The sequence below is a fragment of the Cryptomeria japonica genome, chromosome 2 (assembly GCF_030272615.1).
Source record: "Cryptomeria japonica chromosome 2, Sugi_1.0, whole genome shotgun sequence".
Classification (NCBI taxonomy): Eukaryota; Viridiplantae; Streptophyta; class Pinopsida; order Cupressales; family Cupressaceae; genus Cryptomeria; species Cryptomeria japonica.
The window spans coordinates 6,322,222-6,341,333 of NC_081406.1; positions in this window are offsets into that span (position 1 = coordinate 6,322,222).

Sequence of the window (19,112 nt, forward strand, 5' to 3'; positions counted from 1 at the left end):
GATTTAATTATTAAATAATTTAATCCTTATGTGAAATTAACAAAAAATAATAAAATATATAGTCTCAACTTCAATAGATCAATAGATATGATGATGAAATTTTTATTAAATGTTAACTTAATTTTTTTAATTTTTTATTGTTATTGAGTTAAATAAATTAATTAGATCATTGGGAAACTATCACTTAATTTCATTATTTAATTCATATGATAAGTATTACTGTTTTGGAAAGAAAAAACAAGCTTAGTCTTTTTTAAATTTTTTTTCTAATATTCCATGGTTCCATTAATGCTCAAATGTTAGATACAATAATTCAATTATCGCAGTGTATGTTGGCCTACTTTTAAAACACGGTCAAATTCCAACTTTCTCAAGCTTGCCATATCCTATTGATCATGATTTCAAACCTTCATATTAGTTTTCTCTTTGGAATATCATTTCATACATTTTTCAAAACATGTCCCAATACATCTAGAATAGTTCAAATTTTTGAATCATGAAAACAATTAATGTTGAAAAATTATAAATCTTGGTGTAGATTCTTCTTATAGGGATGTTTGTGACTTCATTTTGCTTCATGAGACAAATTTCTAAAGGAAAATTTCTTACAAATTGGAAGAACTTAATTTTTCAATTTATTATCCAACAATTTATGGAAGCACTCAAAATATGAGTTCCACACATTTCAGGCAAACATAAATGATGGGTTATTCTCTTGGGATGTTGTGAATAATGTCGAGGCCCGACAAGGTTCGGAGCCCGACATGTGATTCACAAACATACACATCCTTCCTCTATGTGTTGGAAGGAATAATTTCTCCAGATCCAAATTGCATGCAGTCACGTTAGGCACCGCAAGAAATTAAAAAAAACAGTTAGTTTTCATTTCCTTCCAAATGCACAGCTATCTGCAGTTGGCTTTGTGCTCGGATCTCTATCCACCATTATGCAAACAGTTAGTTCAAACATAAATTGGGTGATATTTGTTCATGCATAGTTATTAGATAGTTAGCTTTCTGTTTTATCTCCTATCTACCATATAAACTGTTATGATCGGTGGATTATTCCTCCATGTATGCAGAAGATAGTTTGTCTTATCTTCTAGTTACATAGGATGAAACTCTCTATAAATAATAGACAAATGTAATGCATTTTGCAATCATTCAATAAAAATTATTTTTCTAGTTTATTTTTCTTCTCCGATGTTCTTGTTAGCCTAGCAGAAAATAACAATCTGGAATCTCTATTAGCAGCAGATAGAAAAAAGAATGGAAAGAATGGCAATTTGAATATAATTTGTATTCCAATAAAAAAAAATTGTACGTACAAAATAAAATAAACAAGCAGATATAAAGAGGAGGCAAAAACAGTTGTAAACTGTTATACAAAACTGCCAGAATAGAAAAACCTAATAAATAAACTAATGAAAAATTAATCTAAATAAAACTAAACCCGTGAAGAGAACTAAACCCATGAAGAGATATTAACATCCCCCCCTTAAACTGAAGGGGTTAAGCCGAGCATTTCTCTAAACATCTCAAACTTTTCTCTGCCCAAAGCCTTGGTAAGAATATCTACTGGTTGATCTGCAGTGGGGTATCTACTGGTTGATCTGCAGTGGGGCAATATTTAAGGTATATGGTGCCATCTTTTACATAATGCCGAATCAAATGAAACTTTGTATTGATGTGCTTGGTACGATCATGAAATACTGGATTTTTAGCCATTTTGATAGCAGATTGATTGTCAATGAAGAGTGGAGTTGATGAAATCTGTGGTGTCTGCAAGTCTTCAAGAATTCTTCGAAACCATAAGATTTCCCGAGTTGCTTCAAAGGCGGCCATATATTCAGCTTCGGAAGAAGAGGTAGTTGGAACAGATTGCTTTTTAGATCTCTAAGAGATGAGAGCAGATCCAAGATACATTAAATACCCGGATGTAGATTTTCCATCTGTAGAATCACCTGCATAATCGGAATCGGAATAGCCAACCAAAGAAAATTGGTTTGTCTTGGAGTATTTGAGCCCATAGTGCTGAGTACCTTGCAAATAGCGAAGAATGCGCTTGGCAGCTAACCAATGTGTTTCTCTAGGTTGTTGCATAAACCTTGAAAGAACTCCAATAGCAAAAGAAATATCCGAATGGGTAGTTGTAGCATAAATCAAACTACCAACAAGTTTCCTATAGATAGTTGCATCAACCAATGCAGAAGGGTCATCTGAAGAGAGCTTAAGATTTTGCTCCATAGGAGTACTAAGGGGTTTACAATTAGCCATGCCAAACTTATGCAAAAGTTCACCAATATATTTTTGTTGGGTGATAAAAATAAAATGAGGTGTTTGAGTTACCTCAATACCCAAATAGTAATGAAGATGGCCCAAATCAGTCATATCAAAACCTTGCTTCAGTTGTTCTTTCACATTTTGAATATTATTCTCATTGGGACCAGTGATAAATAAATCATCCACATAAACAATAAGATAGACAATAATCTTATCAAGTTTTTTAACAAAAAGTGTGGCATCATCAAATTCAAAATGCTGGAAATTCAACTTTAAAAGATACTTGGTAAGTTTTTCATACCAGGCTCGAGGAGCTTGTTTCAAACCATATAATGATTTGACAAGCTTGCATACCTGATGTTCTTTTCCATTGACTGCATACCCATCTGGTTGAGTCATATAAATTGATTCTTTGAGATCACCATTTAAGAATGTCGTTTTAACATCCATTTGGTGAATTTTCCACCCATATTGAGCTGCAAGGGCCAATAAAGGACGAATGGTGGTCCATTTTGCTGTAGGTGCAAAGGTTTCATCATAATCTATCCCCTCCTTTTGAGCATAACCTTTGGCAACAAGTTAGGCTTTGTGTTTGTCAAGTGTACCATCTGCTTTATATTTATTCCTGAAAATCCACTTGCAGCCAATAGGTTTACAACCAAGTGGAGGATCAACCAACTGCCATGTGCAATTTTTCAAAAGAGCATCATACTCATCTTGCATAGCTTTCCTCCATATTGTAATATTTTTGGCTTCATTATAGGATGATGGTTCAGAGTCAATTATGAGATTGAGTTCACCAATGGCCTCCAAGTTATCTGCACTATTGGTTTGAGCTTGGAGCCTTGCTTTGTAAGAGCTTCTTGTACCTGTTTTACCTATTTCATCAGGTCTTAAATCTTTCAATGTTTGTTGGACTTGTTTTGCCCACTTATGAGAAGACTTTGGTTGCACAAAAGATGTGACCATTTCATTACTAGATGTTGTATTAGTAGTTAATAGTTCAGAGAGTTCAAGCTCATCATGATGGGCTTCTTCTTGGTCATTTATTGATGGAGCAACGTGAATTAGATCACTTGGAGATATAGATTCTATATGTGGAATCTCACAAGAGTTTTCTATCAAAGGAGACAAATTTGTAATTGTATCAAGCTGTTTGAATTTACATTCATCATTTTCAGCAATGTTGGAGGTTTCAACAAATACAACATCACATGTAATAAAGAAAGTTTTGTTGACTTCATCATACAACCGATATGCTTTGGAAGATTTTGAGTAACCATGAAAAATACACTTAATACTGTGATGCTGTAACTTACTTCTTTTGTCCTTGGGAATTAAAGCATAGCAAGTGGAACCAAAAATGCGGAGATGTCGAGCAGAAGGAGGATATCAAAACCACACTTCATATGGAATAGATTGATGTAATGCAGATGATGGAGATCTATTACGAAGATAAACTGTAGTTCTTGCTACTTCAACCCAAAAAAGTAATTTTATTCCTTTAAAATATAACATTGCACGGACCATATTCATGATAGTTCTATTCATTCGTTCAACAACACCATTTTGTTGAGGAGTACTTGGAACAATAAGATGATGTTGGATCCCATTTTGATGTAGATAGTCCTCAAAAACTAGAGAAGTAAATTCTCCACCATTATCTGTTCGAAGAGTACCAATTTGAGATTGAGCTTGTTTTTCAATCATAACACGAAACCTTTTAAAAATTTCAAAAGCTTCTCATTTTTGCTGCAAGAAATAAATCCAAGTCATGCGACTGTAATCATCAATAAACAACATGAAATACTTAGATCCTCCCACAGAATTTATTGGTAAAGGCTCGCATAAATCAGAATGAATAAGCTGCAATTTTCTTTGTGCTCTCCAAGTGGAGCGAGGAAAAGAATTTCTATGTTGCTTGGCAAGAATACATGCTTCACATTTTCCAATTGTTTTAGACAAAACAGGTAAGCCATTAACACCATGCTTTTGCAAGATATGAATGTTATCATAACCAATATGCCCAAGTCTTGCATGCCATAAAAGAACAGGAGATAGACTACCTTCTTTAGTAAGATATGCAAAATTTTTAGAAAAAGAAGTGCCATTTAGTTTTAATAATCTCCCATCCTCACATCTAGTGAATACAATTTGATTATTTGATTGTTTTCTAACAACAACTTGCCCATCTTTTAACATAATAGAGTAGCCTTGTTGTCGAATCAATACTAGTGATAACAAATTACGTTGCAATTGAGGAATAAACAATACATCATGAAGGACAAAGTCTGGAAGATTAGGCAACTTAAATCGAACAGTTCCTTTTCCAATAGGTTTGAGACTTGATTTATCAACTAAATAAATTGGACCACATGCACTTTCATGAAATTCCTCAAAGTAATCACGCCGAAATGTCATATGTTGTGTGGCTCCAGTATCTAAGATCCAAGAATCATACCATGAGGAATTAGATGCAAAGTCAAAAACAAAAAGCACATATTGATCACCATCACTATCACAAGCAAATTGGGCTGCTCCTAGAATTTTATCATCTGAATGTTTATCATCATTATAAACTTTTATTTTATCTTTTTGCTTAAAAGTATTTTCTTTAAAACTTTCTATCTTATCCCATGACAACTTACATTCATGTGCTTCATGACTTCCTTTTCTACCACATCTTTTACAATATAAATGTTGCCTATCATTTTGATTATCATTTTTCCTCCATTGACCTCTACCTTTGCCTCTATCATTATAACCTCCTCTTGAAGAGCTCTTATTTAGAGGTTTTTCTTGGTGAGCAAAACAAACATTTTCATTAGTATTATCTATTTTCCTTCCAAAAGCTTTTTCACATTCAGCCAACTTTTCAACCAATAAATCAAAAGTAATGGTTTTCAATTGGTTACTTGCTTGAAGGGACTCTAGATAAGTAGAATGTGTTGGAAGGAGTGCCTTAATAAAAGCAGTGAGATAAATATCAACTTTCCCACCAACAGCATTAACATCTTGTTTTATGGCTCTAATTTCAGAAGCCAAACTCATAACATCACCATTTTTTAATTCAAGATTGAACAATTTTAATTGTAACTGAATAAATTCTAATTCTGAATGAGAATCAAATAAATTTTTTAATTTGTCAAGGGCTTCCCAAGCAAATTTGCATCCTTGTATATGACGATATACATCTCTATTAACTGAAGCTCTTATCAAAGCCAAGGCTTTTGAATTTTTATAATTCCAAATTTCTTTTTCTTTAACATCTGTTGGTTCTGTAGGTTGGGTATCTCCATCACATATTTTATACCATAAATCATTAAAAATCAATGTATTTTCCACTTTTCTATGCCATTCCAACCAAGTATCTTTTCCAGTTAATATTTCCCCAATCAATGAAACAATGGACTGCATTGTAAATTGAAAATAAATGTATATAGAATTTGTAGAGTTTGCAAATTTATAGGATTGCTCAAAATCTCTTGCCAAACTTTACCAAATATAACAAGATATAAAATTCTTGTACAAATAAATAAATTGATTTCACCTGAATCAATTTTTTTTGTTTCTGTATTTTGATTTTGTAGAAAGCTGCAATCTTCAAATGCTTCACATAAAAATATACTCCAAACTCCAAAGCTCTGATACCACTGTTAGCCTAGCAGAAAATAACAATCTGGAATCTCTGTTAGCAGCAAATAGAAAAAAGAATGGAAAGAATCTCTGTTAGCAGCAAATAGAAAAAAGAATGGAAAGAATGACAATCTGAATATAATTTATATTCCAATAAAAAAAAACTGTATGTACAAAATAAAATAAACAAGCAAATATAAAGAGAAGGCAAAAACAGTTGTAAACTGTTATACAAAACTGCCAGAACAGAAAAACTTAATAAATAAACTAAACCCATAAAGAGAACTAAACCCGTGAAGAGATATTAACAGTTCTTTCATATCGCCTCCCTTCACTACGCAGCCATATCAAAACAAGATCTTCATCAAATAAAATCGTTGCCATTACTGATCTGCAAGGTGTGAAGCTATTGACCGTGAGTTCTAGATTGAGAAACTCTTCAAAGGAACACACGAATTACCATCTCAACCAGCAAGTTAGAAGTATGATTATGATGAAGAACTGAGTCATTTAGCTCATAGTTTTAACTCTAATTGTTCTGCTATTTTTGGACACGCTTATAGTGCAACAATGGCACTGGACCATCTTAGCAATGGTAATAGCAATAATGTCACTTTTTATTTCTCACTTTATATTTGTATTCTCATTGCATGGAAATAATGGTGAGCCACCAGGAAGCAGAGGATGCACATTCTTCGCAGAGACACTTGCATTCATTGCTACCAACAAAAGTTACAGAGGAGTTTATGAATTCGTCTATCGATGCCACCTTAGGTTTGACAGAGCAGTCACGATTCGAATCTTTGGGAAAACCCATGTGTTTATGTTCGAACCAGAAGTGGAAAAACTTGTTTTGATTGGAGAATTCTCAGAGTTCATCAAGAGTTATATTAAATCTATGCAGGATGTCGTAGGACAACATAGTTTGTTCTATGTCAAACAACAAATTCATATCAAGTTTGAGAAGGCTGCTGGGTGAACTATTTGCGGTAGAGGCTCTGGCCAAATCCCTACAACACATTGATAACCTCATTAGTCATTCTCTCACCTAGTGGAAATATTTGTCCTCCATCAGAGTGTTTGATTATACTCTAGATATTGCTTTCAAGATAATGTGTGGCATGCTCAAGAGCATGGAAAGAGATGAAGATATTAATAAAATTAGAAAATATGTGGATCATGTATCAGATTCAATGCTATCCCTTCCCATCAAATTTCCAGGCACTCGTTACTACAGAGGAATCAAGGCAAGGAGGATATTTATTAAGTTTTTCGATGTATTAATTGGAAAGAGAAGTAGAGAGGAATGCTGTGATGAATTTTTATAATCTATGCTCTCAAGAGATGAAAGGCTGATTGATATTGAGGTCAAATATATTACTCTCGCTATTGTTCTTGCTAGGTGAATTACCAATGGAACTACCATGATGAGAGCCTAGAAAATTCATACTATTTTGGAGACACTAGAAAATAAAATCCATTTGAGCAATTGTCTGAATGTTGCAAGTCACTTAAATTAGACAGCGGGGAATTTTACTTGAATGCCAAAGAACCTCACACTATAAATTTAAACATGAAATCCAATCTATGATACATGCATGATTAATATATATGATATTGATTGCAAATGTGTTTCAAGCAATATTTTAGCAAGTTATAGAAGTATTTACAACCAACATATACGAAACACTTCATGATGTAGTGATGATCATTTACCTGTCAATTTCATGATGGTATACATTATTTTATTGTAATGTTCACGGTCACAATGTTTTTACTCATGAATGAGTTAAATATTATGTGCACAAGAGTTATTTTGTAATTTATTTAATAATTTTTTTGAAACTCGTAAATTAAGAAGAAATAGTTATAAGAAAGAAAATTCTCCCTTGGTTATTAACTATAGAGATATTCAAGGAAGATGGGTTAAGTTTTGGAGGGCTATGGAAGAATTTTGAGAGGAGAAGACTAGAATTTTTTATTTTATACAAAGGGAAAGAGTCTTTGAACTTTTTAGTAAAATAAGTAAATAAAGAGTATATGGTTGGTATATTAGATATATTTCTTTACATTGTGAGTTTTTCTATCAATGAATTTGCACTATTCCTTTGATATTTTTTCATCTTTTGACTGCAATTATTTACCTCTATTTTATATATCATATTTATGCATCTAGGAAATGAATTTGTGTTATTTCTCTTTTGGCATATTTATCATTTTTGTTTCTATATTAATTTTCTTTCATCGGGTTTGGTAAAACTAGCTAAGTCTGTAATGTCTTTATCGTAAGACATAAACCCTTGACTTACTTTTTAATTTGCAAGTGACTTGCTATATCCTATTGCATCCCTTTAAGTTACAACTTTATGTTTCAAGTCTCATTCATAACCATCCCCTAGGTCCCAACTACCGGCTTCTCCTATCCCTATAAATTTTCCCAATTCTAGGTCTTAATCTTTTAAAGTAAGACCGATAGTTGTCACGTGCTTGTGGGCTCTAAGTCTATCAAATTTGTTATAGTTGTGAGCCTGTATGATTGTGTCATGTGTCCTAGTTGGTCCAAGCCAGATCTACTAAGGTGAGATCATTGAAGCTTACTTACTGATCTAGTTTGTCTTCTCCAAACTATTGTATTCATTTAATATAATTTAACTCTTCCTTCAAAAGATCTACTAAACTAAATACACAAGAGCATTAAGGTGCACTGACAAATAAGGTGTATTCTTGATGCATTGATTCATACAGTCAAGAAAATAAAAATATGGAGACGGTTGAATGATATTCTCAAATTAACATCAATGAACAATTCAAAACACCCTAAGACCAAAATAATTTCATACATTTCTCTTTTGACTCCCTAAAAATATATTACAATGTTTATATGGAAAATGTTAAATGCTTTTTATTCTAATTCTAAATCTGATTCTGTCTCTATTTTTCTTTTTCTTTTTATCCCCTCCATTCTGATTTCCCTTTTATAAAATTAAGAGAGCACTTCAAACCATTACATCTTTTAGTAACAAGACCTGCCTGACCACTTTTTCTAAATACAAAATATTTAATCAATTTGATAATCTTCCACTTGGACTCCCACAAAAAAGCATAGTCCTTGCATTTCATTTCTTTCATTAATAGGTTAAGAATATTTCATCTTCTAATATTTAATACAACACATCAACCTTCCTTATGTATTTTCCACTTCATCTTCAACTTTATCCCATTTTGTAAAATTATTTCATCTCAAATAAAATTTGATTATTCTATGTGTGTAGATATTGATCACCTTTGAGAAAACATAATCTCCTTTCATCACTAAATTTCCTATATGTGCACTGATTCTCAATTTCCTTCATTCGCCGGTAGTTTCATATTTGAATTTTTCCCATCTTGCAATTTCAGATTACATTACTAATGAAAATTACGTTCCCCTAAAATAGCTTCATACTCATGTTGTGATTTAATAACTTTTATTTCAAAATAAAAGTATTTATCACACCTTCTCTGCAACAAAATCAATGTATTGTATTCTTTTGAATAATAGCCCTTTATTGGTGAATAAAATCAGTGATCACAATCCTCCTCCTTTACCTTCATTCTATCAATCTGTAAAATTGTATCTACTTGAGTGTATTCTTCCCATGCTTCTTACTTACCCAATATTTGATTTTTACTTCACCTTCAATGCAAACCCTAAAGCTTGTTGGAATTAGCTTTTTCCTAACATTGCCCCTTTTATCAGAAATCTTTACTGAAAAATAATTTCACTCATGGATGAAAAAATGTTCGTGAAAAATTGATTTTTCCAGTGATTATTCTATTCAGTTTTTGTTCATCATGCCCATTTGATTTTTATCCTTTTTTTTATTTCTTATTTCACAATGTTGGATTGTATGCATCTGTATTGTACTCATCTCTTATGTTTGTGGATGTAATTTGACTTCTACAACATGTGTCATTTTATGGCCTTCAATCCAACTATGTCCATGTATCCTTTTAGTTCCTCTCTTTCATCAGTTTCCTTGTTATTTGTACTTCACATACCTGCTCACTTAATGTTAAGATGTGTTCGAGAGTGCTTCATAAATTCAAAGATTTTGGGAACTTCCTTGCAAAATCCATCTTATGCACAAATCATCCACTTCAGCTGTGTTTTGATTATCATACTCGTCCCTTTGTTCTGGATTTCTCAAGCAGTTAAAAATTTAAATGTTGTAAAAATAGCTTTGAAAGCTTCTTCAGCACCAGGAAACTTTTTTCTGTCTGGGTGAACTTCCTAAATGCCTTCCTTTATTCTGTCTGTGAACAATCTCTTTAAGGCCAACTATTTTAATCTTTGCTCTTTCTTATATGATGAACAGATTATGAAAACTTTATGGTACCACTGTAATTTTGCTGACGATAGCGATAGTTTTCATTATTTTTGAAGAAGCATTGCTCTCATTATCCACCTTTTCAGTATACTAGAGCAATATTCTTTTCCAAGCTTCCACGCTTTGCATACATGCTCACGAGAGTTGTTGCAACTACAACTTCTAACAAAAATTCCTCTATACTATTTTAATTTCATGCACCTGCCATCTTCTACATAGACGTTTTTGGGAAGAATAGAAGTTGCAGCATTTTTTAGAATCAAAGAGTAGTTTTAAAACTACTTAGCTGGTATTCATCTATGGGATACAGGCACCAAGAAAACACATCCACACAACCACCGCAGGTCTAAGTGGCATATTCATATAATCAGCATGGGCAATAAAGTCAAGCTTGTAGAAACGATCTATATGCCTTGTTTTCGTTTCCATAGTTTGCATTCATGTCTGCCATGTTCCATTATGCTGCGGGTTGGGATAATATTGACAAAGATTATTGAATTGCATTCGTTATTATGCCCACTGACAATATTTGGTTTTATGTTTCTACGACCTTTCCAATAGATCCAATTTTCGCAAATCTACAATCATTACATTCATTGAGACAATTTTGTCAATGGTTCGTATGCTTTGTCTATGCATCCATGCTTTGCAAGTATATCTACTATGATGCTTCTTTGTGTTGTGATAGATGTTGATGCCTTGTGCGAGCCTCCCCAACTTTACATAGGCAGAGAGGAAATGGGCAAAGCATTTGGCTCTGTAACTTTTCAATAAATCTAATTTTGTGGATTCCTGGCAATTGTTACATTCATGAGATAAAATTTCCTCAAGTCACTCTAACAAATAGTTCACGTGTGTTGTCTCCGCGCATGTCCTAATCCTCCAGCGGAATGGTGGTGTCCTCCGCTCTTCCGTGTGCCGATATTGGTTTCTTCTCCAGTGATTTGCGGGTATGCAGGGTAATACGTTTATGAAAAATTCATAAGGTTATAAAACTACAAACTTTATAAAATTATATATATTTGTTACAAATTTTTTTTTCCCTGAAAATCACTTCTTATTTACGTTTTAAAATGTTTTTTAATAATCTCCACAACTATAGAAAAATTGACAAATTTTTAATTCCTCCTGCCACCATTTCCATGTAATTTCAATGAGGACAAACCAGGCACCCTCGACCCATGAAAGTTTGCGAGGGGGCATGATATTTAAAATAAAACTGGTTTTTTGTCCGTTTTTTAGCAGCTCGCAAATTTGAAGTATTTGCTTTGTAAACTGGTTTGTGTGAGCGAGTAACAAAAGAAAATGGAAGCTTTAAAATAATGTATCAAACGAACTTAGATTCTCAAGAAATCAAAACTGGAGACTCCTAAGACTGAGCCAGAACTTGTAACATTCTTTGATTTAAATTGAGTTTCGAACATTTTTGGGATGCCCAATCTAGCTCAGGAGCAGTTATGATACAATTAAAAAACCTATCAAAAATTACCCGTTCTTCACGAAATCACATAGGTATGCAACCATATATACCAAAATGATTTCCACCATCCAGATTTGCAATGTCATTCTTGGGCTTCAAAATTTTAATCGCTAAAGTAGGCTTCTGAAATTGTTTTGACAAAACATTGTTCTGAAAACATTCTAAAGCATGAAAAGTTGGAGGTCTGAAAAAATGTCAAATTGTGTCCAATATCTTTGATAACTGGCACGCATGTACATGAAGGTAACATAAGTATGTTTACAAATATGTTTTTCATAGTGATCAATAGGTGTCAAGAAACTAATTCTCAAAGTTGGCCTTCTGTACTTTGCAAAACTGAATAAATTGCTTACAGTTTGGATTTTGAAAAACTATCTAACAGAGTGCTGGGGCTCTAAAATCTTGCATAGGATTTAATTGTAATATAGAAAATTATACGGACCAAATGGTTTGGCATAAAAGTTATTTAGGTTTGAAATATTAATTTCCACATAAGGCTAGTTTGACATATATTGTAAACAATAGTGGTTAAACCTAAAAAGTTGCATCTGCTTTGAGCATTGAAACAATATTAAATCTGATCGTGAGGATTTGATAATGCGCAAAGGGGTACATTATCATAGGGACAATTGAGAGGGACAATTGGTTTGGCTAGAAAGACGCTAATCACCAAGATATTGAGATTTGAAAATGGCTATTTGAAAGATGTGTTATATGTAGATTGTAAAACTGTTTTAAAACTCTTAAACTTGCTGCTTGGGAAACATATCATATTTGACTATGGGGAGCCGCAAATGGATAAATAGACTCACTGATAGTAGGCTAAATGCTCACCAAGTGGTTTTACATGAAAGTTAAAGAGTTTCAAATTATGGTCCTCCAAAGTAGGCCTTTGGGGTAGATTTTGGAAATGTTATTTTGAGTGATATAATTGACTTTTTCAACATAGGCAATCAAAATTTCATTAAAATTTTGAGGAGCTAACAGTGGATTTTTCTGGGTATATATGTCCCTTGTGGGCATAGCAAGAATCCAGTTCTTTGGTGATAGCAGACCAAGTGCCCTCTTTATTGGGATCCTCAAATCGCTGCATAATTTACTCAACAAATTAGACTTCAAATTTATTTCATGGCACTAGGCCACCAAATATAAAAACCAATTCTTTTCCATGTCAAATATCTGATTCTAATCATGTAACAATATGGATATTCTGAAAACAATTTTGTTACTATTTTGCTTGGAGTACCAATTATAATTGATACCATTCACCATGTCATGACCATCAACAATTTTGACACATTCTTCATTCATTTGCATTTTGAAATCAGGCCCAAATTGAAAATCAACATCACAATCATCATGGAAAAACATATCTAAATTGAAAAAAAACTCAAAGTTTTGTTCACTATCACACAAACTCAAAGTTTTGTTCACTATCACACTCCACTGAGAACCCATCTAGAGATACATCAAAAGAAGATGTTTTATATACTGGTTTTTTTGTATGAATGCATATCCATATAAGGATAGTCATATAGACTTTCAAACTCTTTTACATTTTAATTTGTTTCATTTTCTTAGAAAAATGTATCAGCTTTCCCAAAATCCCATTCTTGCAAAAATGCACAAGCCTCTAGTTCAATAATATAGTCTAGTTCAACCTTGCAATCATAATTTACAACTGAATAAATTTCTTCATTAGATTCAACACCACAACCATACTCAAGTTCATCAAAGGGTGACAAATCATATTCATCATTTTTATGAGTATATTTATTTGTTTCACAAACTGATGTAACTTCCCAATCATCTGAAAATAACTCCTCTTCATCATATAATGGAAATTTGAAAACACATAAAAATCATTTTCAAGCATACCTTGACAAGAGATTGTGTAATTTTCCTTTGTTGTTTCACTATACCATGGATTTGAAAAAAAATTAAAATCATTTTCAGATGTATAGAACTTCTTACCCACTTCACCATGTATATTATTATGGTACTCAGTTGTCAATTAATTTGTCCTTGGTTCACTATAAAATGAGCACGCTTCTTCAGTTTCCTCATGATTGGTACATTCTTCATTGTCCAGATGTGTATTATAATGTTGATGCCATTCTTGATTATTAGAGTTTGTACTAATTTCTTTTGGTTCACAATCATTCTCTAGTTCCCAATCATGAATGACATATGTATCCGTAGAACTACAATTATAGTCATCAATCATCTCTTCATTAGACAAACCCCTATTTATATGTGAACATTCTGCAATACCATCTTGCTCTGGGGTTAGTTGATCCGAAGATCCTCCAACCACTACTGGCTCCTCAATGATCAACAATTCTAAAGTCTAATTAATGTAATTATATTTGATATATCTTCAACAATTTGATTATTAGTATGAATATTTTGTGACCTGACCTTAATTGTTCTATGATTCTTCGTACTCTCCATAATCAACACCCATTCAGGCACTTGAGAGAAATTTTTTGGTTTCAATTCTTCAAGATGTGAGTTTAAAGTTGAGTGATATAATTCACTAAACAAATTAACACATCCTATCTCTCGAGGTCTGAAACATTGAGGAATTTACATATATGCGTCTATGATCCTCAAAGAATATTGCTTCTCTCTTGCTTCCTCATACTGAACAATGCATTAACATATATTGTGGGTTCAACTCTCAATGTATGCTCAAAATTTGGTTTACGCCATGTAGGGTACTGAGATGAAGAAACTCAGAGATAAATGATGAGTGCATTGTCTTCAATAGTGTTGTGAAACTAATTTAGAAATCATGTCTGGGGTTCTTCCCATGATGAAATACTTTACAAAGGCAACATACTGAAAAAATTCCTTGCAACATCTATCAAATACCTTGCAAATAATTTCATGACCATATCTTCTGCATAAATTTTAAAGTATTCAATGAACTTATAAAATGTTTGTACATGCTTGACTGCTGATTCACATTCTCTTCCATGAATTTTTGGCACATGCTCTCTAAGCTTAGGAGGAAAGTGATTGGGATAACATTGAATGTTATTGAAGTTCAATGGCTTATACTTTTCCAAAATAAATTCTTCTTTCTGCGGGCATGGTTGCCATTTTTGTTGTGGATTGTCCATCATTGAATTTGAACCTCATGGGCATAAGCATACTGACATATCTTGGATGTTTGTGATTGCTATGGCTATTAACTTAATTTCTTTATTAATTTATTTTTAATAGAGTCCCCACCATTTTCAAGAGGAAAGAAATTTTAATTTTGTGGGTCTTCTCCTATGCTAGAGTTCTTCTACAATTCTTTAGAGCTGTTGCAACAAACTCAAGATAAAATTTTCAGACTCACCCAATGATAACCAAATATTTTGTGCTTATTCCACAATAGATTCACCAATCTATTTTTTCCCCAAAACACAAGTTGTCAAACACTAAAAGTATGACAAGCTTTATGATTAGGTTTAACACTGAATTTGACCAATGAATGATAATCAACCTTGAAAAGAATTGATTTCTCTTGTACTTCTAGTTCTGCTATACCAAGGTGGTTGTACCCTTTGATGATCAAGAAGATTATAACTTTCTATAAAACTTTCAATCAACCTCTATTTCAGAATGGCATGAATATCTGAAATGTATACTTATATACAAACTAACCCCTGCTCTTATCTCTATAAATACAAATAAAATATATGATAGTTTGATTGTTTTTGAGACGAAATCTGATCAATGCCTTATCTTGGGCCACATAGTCATAAGAATGCATCGTTCATCTGGTGTTTGAAATTCAAACTACTCAGCACTACTCTTGGTTTATGCTTTGCATACATGTGCAAGTATGCTAATCATTGAACCCTACTTACTGATCCAATTTGTCTTCCCTAAACCATTGTATTCATTTAACAAAATTTAACTCTTCCTTGAAAAGACTAGCTAAACTAAATACATAGGAGCATTAAGGTGCATTGATAAGTCAGGTGTATCCTTGATACATTGATTCGTATGGTCATGAAAATACAAATATGGAGACAGTTGAATAATATTCTCACATTAACATCAATGATAGTTGAAAACACAGTTAGAAAAAAATGATTTCATACATTTCTCTTTTGATGCGCTAGAAATATATTACAATGTTTATATGAAAAATATTACAATGCTTTTTATTTTAATTCTAAATCTGAATTTGTCTCTATTTTTCTTTTAATCAATTTGATAATATTCCACTTACACTCCCACAAATAAACATAATTCTTGTTTATCATTTCTTTCGTTAATGGGGTAAGAATATTTAATACACCACATTAGACCTCCTTATATATTTTCCATTGCGTCTTCAACTTTATCTCATTTTGTAAAATTATTTCATCTCAAATAAAATTTGATTATTATATGAATATTCCCTCTATATGTGTAGATATTTCACCTTTAGATCAATAAATTTCCTATATGTGCACTTACTCATAATTTCCTTCATTCGCATATAGTTTCATATTTGAATTTACTTGTATGTATTTTTAACCAACTTTATATTTTCCAGGTAAAAACAAAATTACCCACTTCAAGGCTTTAATTCTCATTTAATATTCTAAGTGGAAATGCTTCACTTCCTAGCGAAAACCATTTTGCAATCGCAAATTACATTACTAATGAAAATTACGTTCCCCATTCTTTTGATCAGTAATGGCCATTTATTGGTGAAGGAAATCACAATCAATGCAAACCCTAAATCCTTTTACTGTTTAAAATACCCTTTTATTAGAACTTCAATGAAAAATGATTTCACTCAAAGATGAAAACATGTTCGTGAAAAATTGATTTTGCTAGTGGTTATTCTATTCACTTTCTGTTCATTATTCCCATTTGATTTTTACCCTTTTTGATTTCTTATTTCACAATATTGGATTGTGCGCATCTATATTTTACTGATCTCTTATGTTTGTGGATGTAATCTGTCTTCTACAACATGCACCATTTTATGGCCTTAAATACAACTATGTCCATGTATCCTTTTAGTTCCCCTCTTTCACTGGTTTCCTTGTTATTTGAACTTCACATGCCTACTCACTTAATGTTAAGATGTGTTCAAGAATGCTTCACAAATTAGAAGATTTTGGGATATTCCTTGCAAAATCTATCTTATGCGCAAATCGTCCACTTCATCTGTGTTTTGATTATCATACTCGCCCCCTTGTTCTGGATTTCTCAAGTAATCAAAAATTTAATAGTTGTAAAAACAACTTTGAAAGCTTCTTCAGCACCAGGAGATTTTTGCCTATCTGGGTGAACTTTCGAAGAAAGTTTCCTAAATGTCTTCCTTAATTCTGTCTGGGAACAATCTCTTTCAAGGCCAAGAATTCTAATCTTTGCTCTTTTTTATATAATGAACAGATTCTGAAAAATTTATGGTAACACAGGCCTAAGATTTGCAGAAATTGGATCTATTGGAAAGGCGGTAGAAACTTAAATGAAATTAATGTCAGTGGGCATAATAACGAATGCAATTCAATAATCTTAGTCAGCATTATCCCAATCCGTTGAGCTTTTGGTTCACCGTTCCGGTTGGCAGATGTTCACCGTTCCCGTCCAAACAGTGAAGCTTAACATTGCAATTCAAAAAAAATACCCGCTCGAACCGATCACTTTAAAGTTCTAGAGTAATTTTTAAAATGAGAAAGTGATCAGTTCGATCAAATTGTTTTGTATAGCTATTAGGATCTAATATTTATCATTTAATTCTTCTTAATTATCTTGTATTGGAAACATCAAGAAATTTCACCTTAGATTATCATATGTTGATGTTGATTTCACCCACACACAATAAGTGGGCCATTCATAACACTATTTTATCATCAGTCCGACACTTTAGTCATTGATGATAATCTTTAGGATTAGGTTTTGGTGTTATCTTTCGGATTTATGGTGTTATATGTTTGAGAGGCAACATACCTGGTACCATTGTTGGGGAATATTCAATGGTTGTGTTAATCCTCATACTACAATACATGAAGCCTATATTATAGTCCAACTCAAGACTAAAATAGTTACTTGGACATCAATTTGCTTCAAGAATTTTATCTTTCAAAGAGGTCATGAATATATTATTGGAAACCAAGTTTCTATTATTTTTATAAAGCTTACTAAGGTGAATCAAAGATGCAATCGCGTGGTGTATAATTTGGTGGTTAAGGTACATATGTTTCTCTTCTATATTGGTGACATAAAGTTTCTTTAATAAAATAAAAAACACATTTATAGAAGAGGCATAGTTCAATCCTACATAATAGAATGTTGTAGGACCATGGTAGGACTTGGTATCAGAATTATCATTCTAAGGTTTATCTCTCATATTTGTCTTCTTATGGTTCAATTTCTAGATAGTATGGTGAAGAGTATGATCCTAATTACTATAGTCATTCCTCTTCCTAATATCAAAAAAACCATATATCTTATATATGGATATTTCCCAAAGCTTACAAGCATCCTTCAAAATGAATACGATGAACTCATAATAAAATAAGATGATCTTATAAGATAAAAATAATAATTTGATAGTAAAATAAAAATATTCAAGTATAGATTACTTGATTCAAAGCCTATCTTGCAAGTACAAGGTTCCAAAAGATTAGGCTTCATAATGTTCCCATTATTGATGTATACGAGAAGTTAGATTTATGATGGGTGACTTATGATTTTGAATCTTTTGAAAATAAAGTCTACAGTCAAACTCCTACTTTTGATGTTAAAAATTATTCATAAAAGGAAGCACATTTATATTTTTCTTCTAATTTTATGGATGAATCTAATTTGAATATAAAGATTAGTAGATGAGTTTTGTTGCTAGGTCTCCTAATGGAAGCTTAAAGATCTATTGTCAAAAGGTTTCCTAGACTATCATTTTTCTTTTTGAGAAATTATTATCATATCTTTTGGTAACAGGTATGCATATGTCTTTGGTCCCTATCTTATTTTCCAAGAGCTAGCAAACATGAGAAGGCATGACAAGGAGTTAGTTTCTTATTTTAAAAGGTGTGCAACAACATAATCTTCAATTATAAATATGATTATATGCATGAATTTTCCACATTTGTAAAATACTTTTTTGAAGCATTTGACATTGATAGAAGCTTGTTGCCAAGTGAGTTTCTCTTAAAAGATAATGTGTGGGTTAGGCTCATACCATTACATATCCTCTAAAAAGTGCCACCTAGGATGCATGAGGAGTGCACCCCTAGCTAAGAAAGAGACCAAAAAATAAAACAATAAAAAACCACTAAGCACAAAAAGGTCTAGAGACAAAACCAACAACAAAAACTACCTAAAACTACACCAAAACCAGCC